The 12,500-nt window shown below is 52.9% G+C and overlaps 1 protein-coding gene across 2 annotated transcripts in view; it reads right to left on the bottom strand.

The window, feature by feature from the left end:
• Positions 1-12,500, bottom strand: part of LOC135574242 (dachshund homolog 2-like) — a 75,761-nt gene that overhangs the window by 26,034 nt on the left and 37,227 nt on the right. The window lies entirely within an intron of this gene.

Genomic DNA, 12,500 nt, shown 5'->3' with positions numbered 1-12,500 from the left:
CCCCCAAGAACCCCCAATGGACCAACAACCAAGAGAATGAACCCCACCCCCAAGAACCCCCAAATGGACCAACAACCAGGAGAATGAACCCCACCCCCAAGAACCCCCAATGGACCAACAACCAAGAGAATGAACCCCACCTCCCAAGAACCCCCAATGGACCAACAACCAAGAGAATGAACCCCACCTCCCAAGAACCCCCAATGGACCAACAACCAGGAGAATGAACCCCACCCCCAAGAACCCCCAAATGGACCAACAACCAGGAGAATGAACCCCACCCCCAAGAACCCCCAAATGGACCAACAACCAAGAGAATGAACCCCACCTCCCAAGAACCCCCAATGGACCAACAACCAAGAGAATGAACAACACCCCCAAGAACCCCCAATGCACCAACAACCAAGAGAATGAACAATACCCCCCAAGAACCTCCCCAATGGACCAACAACCAAGAGAATGAACAATACCCCCAAGAACCCCCAAATGGACCAACAACCAAGAGAATGAACCCCACCCCCAAACCCCCCCCAAATGGACCAACAACCAAGAGAATGAACCCCACCCCAAGAACCCCCAAATGGACCAACAACCAAGAGAATGAACAATACCCCCCAAGAACCCCCAAATGGACCAACAACCAAGAGAATGAACCCCACCCCCAAGAACCCCCAAATGGACCAACAACCAAGAGAATGAACAATACCCCCAAGAACCCCCAAATGGACCAACAACCAAGAGAATGAACCCCACCCCCAAGAACCCCCCAATGGACCAACAACCAGGAGAATGAACCCCCCAAATGGACCAACAACCAAGAGAATGAACCCCACCCCCAAGAACCCCCAAATGGACCAACAACCAGGAGAATGAACCCCACCCCCAAGAACCCCCCAATGGACCAACAACCAAGAGAATGAACCCCACCTCCCAAGAACCCCCAATGGACCAACAACCAAGAGAATGAACAATACCCCCAAGAACCCCCCAATGGACCAACAACCAGGAGAATGAACCCCACCCCCAAGAACCCCCAAATGGACCAACAACCAAGAGAATGAACCACACCCCCAAGAACCCCCAAATGGACCAACAACCAAGAGAATGAACCCCACCCCCAAGAACCCCCAATGGACCAACAACCAGGAGAATGAACCCCATCCCCAAGAACCCCCAATGGACCAACAACCAGGAGAATGAACCCCACCCCCAAGAACCCCCAATGGACCAACAACCAAGAGAACGAACCCCACCCCCCAAGAACCCCCAATGGGCCAACAACCAAGAGAATGAACCCCACCTCCCAAGAACCCCCAATGGACCAACAACCAGGAGAATGAACCCCACCCCCAAGAACCCCCAAATGGACCAACAACCAAGAGAATGAACCCCACCTCCCAAGAACCCCCCAATGGACCAACAACCAAGAGAATGAACCCCACCTCCCAAGAACCCCCAATGGACCAACAACCAGGAGAATGAACCCCACCCCCAAGAACCCCCCCAATGGACCAACAACCAAGAGAATGAACCCCACCTCCCAAGAACCCCCAATGGACCAACAACCAGGAGAATGGACCCCACCCCCAAGAACCCCCAATGGACCAACAACCAAGAGAATGAACCCCACCTCCCAAGAACCCCCAATGGACCAACAACCAAGAGAATGAACAATACCCCCAAGAACCCCCAATGGACCAACAACCAGGAGAATGAACCCCACCCCCAAGAACCCCCAAATGGACCAACAACCAAGAGAATGAACCCCACCCCCAAGAACCCCCAAATGGACCAACAACCAGGAGAATGAACCCCACCCCCAAGAACCCCCCAATGGACCAACAACCAGGAGAATGAACCCCATCCCCAAGAACCCCCCCCAATGGACCAACAACCAGGAGAATGAACCCCACCCCCAAGAACCCCCAATGGACCAACAACCAAGAGAACGAACCCCACCCCCAAGAACCCCCAATGGGCCAACAACCAAGAGAATGAACCCCACCTCCCAAGAACCCCCAATGGACCAACAACCAGGAGAATGAACCCCACCCCCAAGAACCCCCAAATGGACCAACAACCAAGAGAATGAACCCCACCTCCCAAGAACCCCCAATGGACCAACAACCAAGAGAATGAACCCCACCTCCCAAGAACCCCCAATGGACCAACAACCAGGAGAATGAACCCCACCCCCAAGAACCCCCAATGGACCAACAACCAAGAGAACGAACCCCACCCCCAAGAACCCCCCAATGGGCCAACAACCAAGAGAATGAACCCCACCTCCCAAGAACCCCCCAATGGACCAACAACCAGGAGAATGAACCCCACCCCCAAGAACCCCCAAATGGACCAACAACCAAGAGAATGAACCCCACCTCCCAAGAACCCCCAATGGACCAACAACCAAGAGAATGAACCCCACCTCCCAAGAACCCCCCAATGGACCAACAACCAGGAGAATGAACCCCACCCCCAAGAACCCCCAATGGACCAACAACCAAGAGAATGAACCCCACCTCCCAAGAACCCCCAATGGACCAACAACCAGGAGAATGGACCCCACCCCCAAGAACCCCCAATGGACCAACAACCAAGAGAATGAACCCCACCTCCCAAGAACCCCCAATGGACCAACAACCAGGAGAATGAACCCCACCCCCAAGAACCCCCAATGGACCAACAACCAAGAGAATGAACCCCACCTCCCAAGAACCCCCAATGGACCAACAACCAAGAGAATGAACCCCAACTCCCAAGAACCCCCCAATGGACCAACAACCAAGAGAATGAACCCCACCTCCCAAGAACCCCCAATGGACCAACAACCAAGAGAATGAACCCCACCTCCCAAGAACCCCCAATGGACCAACAACCAGGAGAATGAACCCCACCCCCAAGAACCCCCAAATGGACCAACAACCAAGAGAATGAACCCCACCTCCCAAGAACCCCCAATGGACCAACAACCAAGAGAATAAACAATACCCCCATGAACCCCCAATGCACCAACAACCAAGAGAATGAACAATATCCCCAAGAACCCCCCAATGGACCAACAACCAAGAGAATGAACCCCACCCCCAAGAACCCCCAAATGGACCAACAACCAGGAGAATGAACCCCACCCCCAAGAACCCCCCAATGGACCAACAACCAAGAGAATGAACCCCACCTCCCAAGAACCCCCCAATGGACCAACAACCAAGAGAATGAACCCCACCTCCCAAGAACCCCCAATGGACCAACAACCAGGAGAATGAACCCCACCCCCAAGAACCCCCAAATGGACCAACAACCAGGAGAATGAACCCCACCCCCAAGAACCCCCAAATGGACAAACAACCAAGAGAATGAACCCCACCTCCCAAGAACCCCCAATGGACCAACAACCAAGAGAATGAACAACACCCCCAAGAACCCCCAATGCACCAACAACCAAGAGAATGAACAATACCCCCAAGAACCCCCAATGGACCAACAACCAAGAGAATGAACAATACCCCCAAGAACCCCCAAATGGACCAACAACCAAGAGAATGAACCCCACCCCCAACCCCCCCCAAATGGACCAACAACCAAGAGAATGAACCCCACCCCAAGAACCCCCAAATGGACCAACAACCAAGAGAATGAACAATACCCCCAAGAACCCCCAAATGGACCAACAATCAAGAGAATGAACCCCACCCCCAAGAACCCCCCCAATGGACCAACAACCAAGAGAATGAACCCCACCCCCAAGAACCCCCCAATGGACCAACAACCAAGAGAATGAACCCCACCTCCCAAGAACCCCCAATGGACCAACAACCAGGAGAATGAACCCCATCCCCAAGAACCCCCAATGGACCAACAACCAGGAGAATGAACCCCACCCCCAAGAACCCCCAATGGACCAACAACCAAGAGAACGAACCCCACCCCCAAGAACCCCCAATGGGCCAACAACCAAGAGAATGAACCCCACCTCCCAAGAACCCCCAATGGACCAACAACCAGGAGAATGAACCCCACCCCCAAGAACCCCCAAATGGACCAACAACCAAGAGAATGAACCCCACCTCCCAAGAACCCCCCAATGGACCAACAACCAAGAGAATGAACCCCACCTCCCAAGAACCCCCAATGGACCAACAACCAGGAGAATGAACCCCACCCCCAAGAACCCCCAATGGACCAACAACCAAGAGAATGAACCCCACCTCCCAAGAACCCCCCAATGGACCAACAACCAGGAGAATGGACCCCACCCCCAAGAACCCCCCAATGGACCAACAACCAAGAGAATGAACCCCACCTCCCAAGAACCCCCCAATGGACCAACAACCAGGAGAATGAACCCCACCCCCAAGAACCCCCAATGGACCAACAACCAAGAGAATGAACCCCACCTCCCAAGAACCCCCAATGGACCAACAACCAAGAGAATGAACCCCAACTCCCAAGAACCCCCAATGGACCAACAACCAAGAGAATGAACCCCACCTCCCAAGAACCCCCCAATGGACCAACAACCAAGAGAATGAACCCCACCTCCCAAGAACCCCCAATGGACCAACAACCAGGAGAATGAACCCCACCCCCAAGAACCCCCAAATGGACCAACAACCAAGAGAATGAACCCCACCTCCCAAGAACCCCCAATGGACCAACAACCAAGAGAATAAACAATACCCCCATGAACCCCCAATGCACCAACAACCAAGAGAATGAACAATATCCCCAAGAACCCCCAATGGACCAACAACCAAGAGAATGAACCCCACCCCCAAGAACCCCCAAATGGACCAACAACCAGGAGAATGAACCCCACCCCCAAGAACCCCCAATGGACCAACAACCAAGAGAATGAACCCCACCTCCCAAGAACCCCCAATGGACCAACAACCAAGAGAATGAACCCCACCTCCCAAGAACCCCCCAATGGACCAACAACCAGGAGAATGAACCCCACCCCCAAGAACCCCCAAATGGACCAACAACCAGGAGAATGAACCCCACCCCCAAGAACCCCCAAATGGACAAACAACCAAGAGAATGAACCCCACCTCCCAAGAACCCCCCAATGGACCAACAACCAAGAGAATGAACAACACCCCCAAGAACCCCCAATGCACCAACAACCAAGAGAATGAACAATACCCCCAAGAACCCCCAATGGACCAACAACCAAGAGAATGAACAATACCCCCAAGAACCCCCAAATGGACCAACAACCAAGAGAATGAACCCCACCCCCAAACCCCCCCAAATGGACCAACAACCAAGAGAATGAACCCCACCCCCAAGAATCCCCCCAAATGGACCAACAACCAAGAGAATGAACAATACCCCCAAGAACCCCCAAATGGACCAACAATCAAGAGAATGAACCCCACCCCCAAGAACCCCCCTCAAATGGACCAACAACCAAGAGAATGAACCCCACCCCCAAGAACCCCCCCCAAATGGACCAACAACCAAGAGAATGAACAATACCCCCAAGAACCCCCAAATGGACCAACAACCAAGAGAATGAACCCCACCCCCAAGAACCACCCCCCTCAAATGGACCAACAACCAAGAGAATGAACAATACCCCCAAGAACCCCCAAATGGACCAACAACCAAGAGAATGAACCCCACCCCCAAGAACCCCCCAATGGACCAACAACCAGGAGAATGAACCCCACCCCCAAACCCCCCCAAATGGACCAACAACCAAGAGAATGAACCCCACCCCCAAGAACCCCCAAATGGACCAACAACCAGGAGAATGAACCCCACCTCCCAAGAACCCCCAATGGACCAACAACCAAGAGAATGAACAATACCCCCAAGAACCACCCCAATGGACCAACAACCAGGAGAATGAACCCCACCCCCAAGAACCCCCAAATGGACCAACAACCAAGAGAATGAACCCCACCCCCAAGAACCCCCCAAATGGACCAACAACCAGGAGAATGAACCCCACCCCCAAGAACCCCCCAATGGACCAACAACCAGGAGAATGAACCCCACCCCCAAGAACCCCCCAAATGGACCAACAACCAAGAGAATGAACCCCACCCCCAAGAACCCCCAATGGACCAACAACCAAGAGAATGAACCCCACCCCCAAGAACCCCCAATGGACCAACAACCAAGAGAATGAACCCCACCCCCAAGAACCCCCAATGGACCAACAACCAAGAGAATGAACCCCACCCCCAAGAACCCCCAATGGACCAACAACCAAGAGAATGAACCCCACCCCCAATAACCCCCAATGGACCAACAACCAAGAGAATGAACCCCACCCCCAAGAACCCCCCAATGGACCAACAACCAAGAGAATGAACCCCACCCCCAAGAACCCCCAATGGACCAACAACCAGGAGAATGAACCCCACCTCCCAAGAACCCCCCAATGGACCAACAACCAGGAGAATGAACCCCACCCCCAAGAACCCCCCAATGGACCAACAACCAAGAGAATGAACCCCACCCCCAAGAACCCCCAAATGGACCAACAACCAAGAGAACTAAAGAGAAAAAAAAGGAAAAGACAGAAGAAAACAACAAACAACAATGAAACAACAACATCATAACATCAATGCCAATATGTTGTTTGTGTGCATGTCTGGCACTATTACATGGATGTGTGTGTTCTTGTATGTGTTTATTTGAATGAGAGTGTGTGTATATACATGTGTACAAACACCTGCACGGCATCAGCCTCAGGCAAACTGGCATTAGTTGTAAAAACACTGCCACTTAGTGTCATTCAAATATACATCTATTATGTTTTATGTTTTATTTTGACTTTTTAATTTATTTTTATCCTTGACCATCATTCTATCTCTCACTCAGAAACTCCACTCCCACTTGTCTCCAGTTCCACATACCAACCCTCAGCTTCCCTCAGCCCATGCCATCTATCTCTGCTGGTCACCCTCAGCCCATCCCATCTATCTCTGCTGGCCACCCTCAGCCCATCCCATCTATCTCTGCTGGTCACCCTCAGCCCATCCCATCTGTCTCTGCTGGCCACCCTCAGCCCATCCCATCTATCTCTGCTGGTCACCCTCAGCCCATCCCATCTATCTCTGCTGGTCACCCTCAGCCCATCCCATCTATCTCTGCTGGTTACCCTCAGCCCATCCCATCTATCTCTGCTGGTCACCCTCAGCCCATCCCATCTATCTCTGCTGGCCACCCTCAGCCCATCCCATCTAGCTCTGCTGATCAACCTCAGCCCATCCCATCTATCTCTGCTGGTTACCCTCAGGCCATCCCATCTATCTCTGCTGGCCACCCTCAGCCCATCCCATCTATCTCTGCTGGCCACCCTCAGCCCATCCCATCTATCTCTGCTGGTCACCCTCAGCCCATCCCATCTATCTCTGCTGGCCACCCTCAGCCCATCCCATCTATCTCTGCTGGTCACCCTCAGCCCATCCCATCTATCTCTGCTGGCCACCCTCAGCCCATCCCATCTATCTCTGCTGGTCACCCTCAGCCCATCCCATCTATCTCTGCTGGTCACCCTCAGCCCATCCCATCTATCTCTGCTGGCCACCCTCAGCCCATCCCATCTAGCTCTGCTGATCAACCTCAGCCCATCCCATCTATCTCTGCTGGTCACCCTCAGCCCATCCCATCTATCTCTGCTGGCCACCCCCAGCCCATCCCATCTATCTCTGCTGGCCACCCTCAGCCCATCCCATCTATCTCTGCTGGCCACCCTCAGCCCATGCCATCTATCTCTGCTGGTTACCCTCAGCCCATCCCATCTATCTCTGCTGGCCACCCTCAGCCCATCCCATCTATCTCTGCTGGCCACCCTCAGCCCATCCCATCTGTCTCTGCTGGTCACCCTCAGCCCATCCCATCTATCTCTGCTGGCCACCCTCAGCCCATCCCATCTATCTCTGCTGGTTACCCTCAGCCCATCCCATCTATCTCTGCTGGTTACCCTCAGCCCATCCCATCTATCTCTGCTGGTTACCCTCAGCCCATCCCATCTGTCTCTGCTGGCCACCCTCAGCCCATCCCATCTATCTCTGCTGGTCACCCTCAGTCCATCCCATCTATCTCTGCTGGTTACCCTCAGCCCATCCCATCTATCTCTGCTGGCCACCCTCAGCCCATCCCATCTATCTCTGCTGGTTACCCTCAGCCCATCCCATCTATCTCTGCTGGCCACCCTCAGCCCATCCCATCTGTCTCTGCTGGCCACCCTCAGCCCATCCCATCTATCTCTGCTGGTTACCCTCAGCCCATCCCATCTATCTCTGCTGGCCACCCTCAGCCCATCCCATCTATCTCTGCTGGCCACCCTCAGCCCATCCCATCTATCTCTGCTGGCCACCCTCAGCCCATCCCATCTATCTCTGCTGGCCACCCTCAGCCCATCCCATCTATCTCTGCTGGCCACCCTCAGCCCATCCCATCTAGCTCTGCTGATCAACCTCAGCCCATCCCATCTATCTCTGCTGGTTACCCTCAGCCCATCCCATCTATCTCTGCTGGTTACCCTCAGCCCATCCCATCTGTCTCTGCTGGCCACCCTCAGCCCATCCCATCTATCTCTGCTGGCCACCCTCAGCCCATCCCATCTATCTCTGCTGGCCACCCTCAGCCCATCCCATCTATCTCTGCTGGCCACCCTCAGCCCATCCCATCTATCTCTGCTGGCCACCCTCAGCCCATCCCATCTGTCTCTGCTGGTTACCCTCAGCCCATCCCATCTATCTCTGCTGGCCACCCTCAGCCCATCCCATCTATCTCTGCTGGCCACCCTCAGCCCATCCCATCTATCTCTGCTGGCCACCCTCAGCCCATCCCATCTGTCTCTGCTGGCCACCCTCAGCCCATCCCATCTATCTCTGCTGGCCACCCTCAGCCCATCCCATCTATCTCTGCTGGCCACCCTCAGCCCATCCCATCTATCTCTGCTGGTTACCCTCAGCCCATCCCATCTATCTCTGCTGGTTACCCTCAGCCCATCCCATCTATCTCTGCTGGCCACCCTCAGCCCATCCCATCTGTCTCTGCTGGCCACCCTCAGCCCATCCCATCTATCTCTGCTGGTCACCCTCAGCCCATCCCATCTATCTCTGCTTGCCACCCTCAGCCCATCCCATCTATCTCTGCTGGTCACCCTCAGCCCATCCCATCTATCTCTGCTGGCCACCCTCAGCCCATCCCATCTATCTCTGCTGGTCACCCTCAGCCCATCCCATCTGTCTCTGCTGGTTACCCTCAGCCCATCCCATCTGTCTCTGCTGGCCACCCTCAGCCCATCCCATCTGTCTCTGCTGGCCACCCTCAGCCCATCCCATCTGTCTCTGCTGGCCACCATCAGCCCATCCCATCTATCTCTGCTGGTTACCCTCAGCCCATCCCATCTATCTCTGCTGGCCACCATCAGCCCATCCCATCTATCTCTGCTGGCCACCATCAGCCCATCCCATCTATCTCTGCTGGTTACCCTCAGCCCATCCCATCTATCTCTGCTGGTTACCCTCAGCCCATCCCATCTGTCTCTGCTGGTCACCCTCAGCCCATCCCATCTATCTCTGCTGGCCACCCTCAGCCCATCCCATCTATCTCTGCTGGCCACCATCAGCCCATCCCATCTATCCCTGCTGGTTACCCTCAGCCCATCCCATCTATCTCTGCTGGTTACCCTCAGCCCATCCCATCTGTCTCTGCTGGCCACCCTCAGCCCATCCCATCTAGCTCTGCTGGCCACCCTCAGCCCATCCCATCTATCTCTGCTGGTCACCCTCAGCCCATCCCATCTATCTCTGCTGGCCACCCTCAGCCCATCCCATCTATCTCTGCTGGTCACCCTCAGCCCATCCCATCTATCTCTGCTGGCCACCCTCAGCCCATCCCATCTGTCGCTGCTGGTCACCCTCAGCCCATCCCATCTATCTCTGCTGGCCACCCTCAGCCCATCCCATCTGTCTCTGCTGGTCACCCTCAGCCCATCCCATCTGTCTCTGCTGGCCACCCTCAGCCCATCCCATCTATCTCTGCTGGCCACCCTCAGCCCATCCCATCTGTCTCTGCTGGCCACCCTCAGCCCATCCCATCTATCTCTGCTGGCCACCCTCAGCCCATCCCATCTGTCTCTGCTGGTCACCCTCAGCCCATCCCATCTGTCTCTGCTGGCCACCCTCAGCCCATCCCATCTATCTCTGCTGGCCACCCTCAGCCCATCCCATCTGTCTCTGCTGGCCACCCTCAGCCCATCCCATCTGTCTCTGCTGGCCACCCTCAGCCCATCCCATCTGTCTCTGCTGGTCACCCTCAGCCCATCCCATCTTTCTCTGCTGGCCACCTCAGCCCATCCCATCTATCTCTGCTGGCCACCCTCAGCCCATCCCATCTGTCTCTGCTGGCCACCCTCAGCCCATCCCATCTATCTCTGCTGGCCACCCTCAGCCCATCCCATCTGTCTCTGCTGGCCACCCTCAGCCCATCCCATCTGTCTCTGCTGGCCACCCTCAGCCCATCCCATCTGTCTCTGCTGGCCACCCTCAGCCCATCCCATCTGACTCTGCTGGCCACCCTCAGCCCATCCCATCTATCTCTGCTGGCCACCCTCAGCCCATCCCATCTATCTCTGCTGGCCACCCTCAGCCCATCCCATCTATCTCTGCTGGCCACCCTCAGCCCATCCCATCTGTCTCTGTTGGCCACCCTCAGCCCATCCCATCTATCTCTGCTGGCCACCCTTAGCCCATCCCATCTGTCTCTGCTGGCCACACTCAGCCCATCCCATCTGTCTCTGCTGGCCACCCTCAGCCCATCCCATCTATCTCTGCTGGCCACCCTCAGCCCATCCCATCTATCTCTGCTGGCCACCCTCAGCCCATCCCATCTATCTCTGCTGGCCACCCTCAGCCCATCCCATCTATCTCTGCTGGCCACCCTCAGCCCATCCCATCTATCTCTGCTGGCCACCCTCAGCCCATCCCATCTATCTCTGCTGGCCACCCTCAGCCCATCCCATCTGTCTCTGCTGGTCACCCTCAGCCCATCCCATCTGTCTCTGCTGGCCACCCTCAGCCCATCTCCTACTAAGAGTATTAGTATATTAGTAATTGACTGACCCGGTCTCTTACTAAGAGTATTAGTACATTAGTAATTGACTGACCCGGTCTCTTACTAAGAGTATTAGTATATTAGTAATTGACTGACCCGGTCTCCTACTAAGAGTATTAGTATATTAGTAATTGACTGACCCGGTCTCCTACTAAGAGTATTAGTATATTAGTAATTGACTGACCCGGTCTCTTACTAAGAGTATTAGTACATTAGTAATTGACTGACCCGGTCTCTTACTAAGAGTATTAGTATATTAGTAATTGACTGACCCGGTCTCCTACTAAGAGTATTAGTACATTAGTAATTGACTGACCCGGTCTCCTACTAAGAGTATTAGTATATTAGTAATTGACTGACCCGGTCTCTTACTAAGAGTATTAGTATATTATTAATTGACTGACCCGGTGTCTCCAGATCTCCTAACAGAAATATTTCTAGGGTCAATTTTAGATCAATGCTATGCATTTCCAGCCATTACTGAACCCGAGACCAGAAACAGGCATCATTGTGTCAGAACGTGACTCCAGTGTAATATTTAACATTATTGAATGTTACTAGGTAGTGTTACTGAGGGCAATACCAAAATAAATGGTCTTTTGATTCTGTATCCTCACAACAAAATCTGCAGAACTTCGATGACTTTATTCAACATACATTTATGACTTTATTCATTATTATTATTATTATTTATCCCCCAAATATTCAACATTTTGTTGGTGGCAAGAAATCTAAATAATCATTTTAGCTGAAAAGCACAAAATCTTGAATCTTGCGTTGTTTCATATATCAACTCATACACCCTGTACCATGGAATCGGTACATCAAAAATCTCTTCCCAACTATTTTGCAATCTATCTAAAAATCTCAAACAATCTATTCTTACTTTATCAACTGCCTTTTCAACATCCGCTATAAATACCTGGCTTCTTAGATGTTTCATGGTGTTCTATTATTTCTAGCAGTTGTCCTATATTATCTCCAATGTATCGTCCATGTAAAAAACCTGTCTGATCAGGATGAACAATACCTGGTAAAACCCTTTTAATTCTCCAATGTATCGTCCATGTAAAAAACCTGTCTGATCAGGATGAACAATACCTGGTAAAACCCTTTTAATTCTCCAATGTATCGTCCATGTAAAAAACCTGTCTGATCAGGATGAACAATACCTGGTAAAACCCTTTTAATTCTCCAATGTATCGTCCATGTAAAAAACCTGTCTGATCAGGATGAACAATACCTGGTAAAACCCTTTTAATTCTCCAATGTATCGTCCATGTAAAAAACCTGTCTGATCAGGATGAACAATACCTGGTAAAACCCTTTTAATTCTGAGCGCTATGCACTTCGCTAGTATTTTTGCATCACAACATTGAAGTTGAAGGGGCCTCCAGTTTTTTTATACATAT

The sequence above is a fragment of the Oncorhynchus nerka genome, linkage group LG12 (assembly GCF_034236695.1).
Source record: "Oncorhynchus nerka isolate Pitt River linkage group LG12, Oner_Uvic_2.0, whole genome shotgun sequence".
In the NCBI taxonomy this organism is placed as follows: Eukaryota; Metazoa; Chordata; class Actinopteri; order Salmoniformes; family Salmonidae; genus Oncorhynchus; species Oncorhynchus nerka.
Note: the sequence above shows the minus strand (reverse complement) of the source record. Positions and strands in the feature narration are given on the sequence as shown.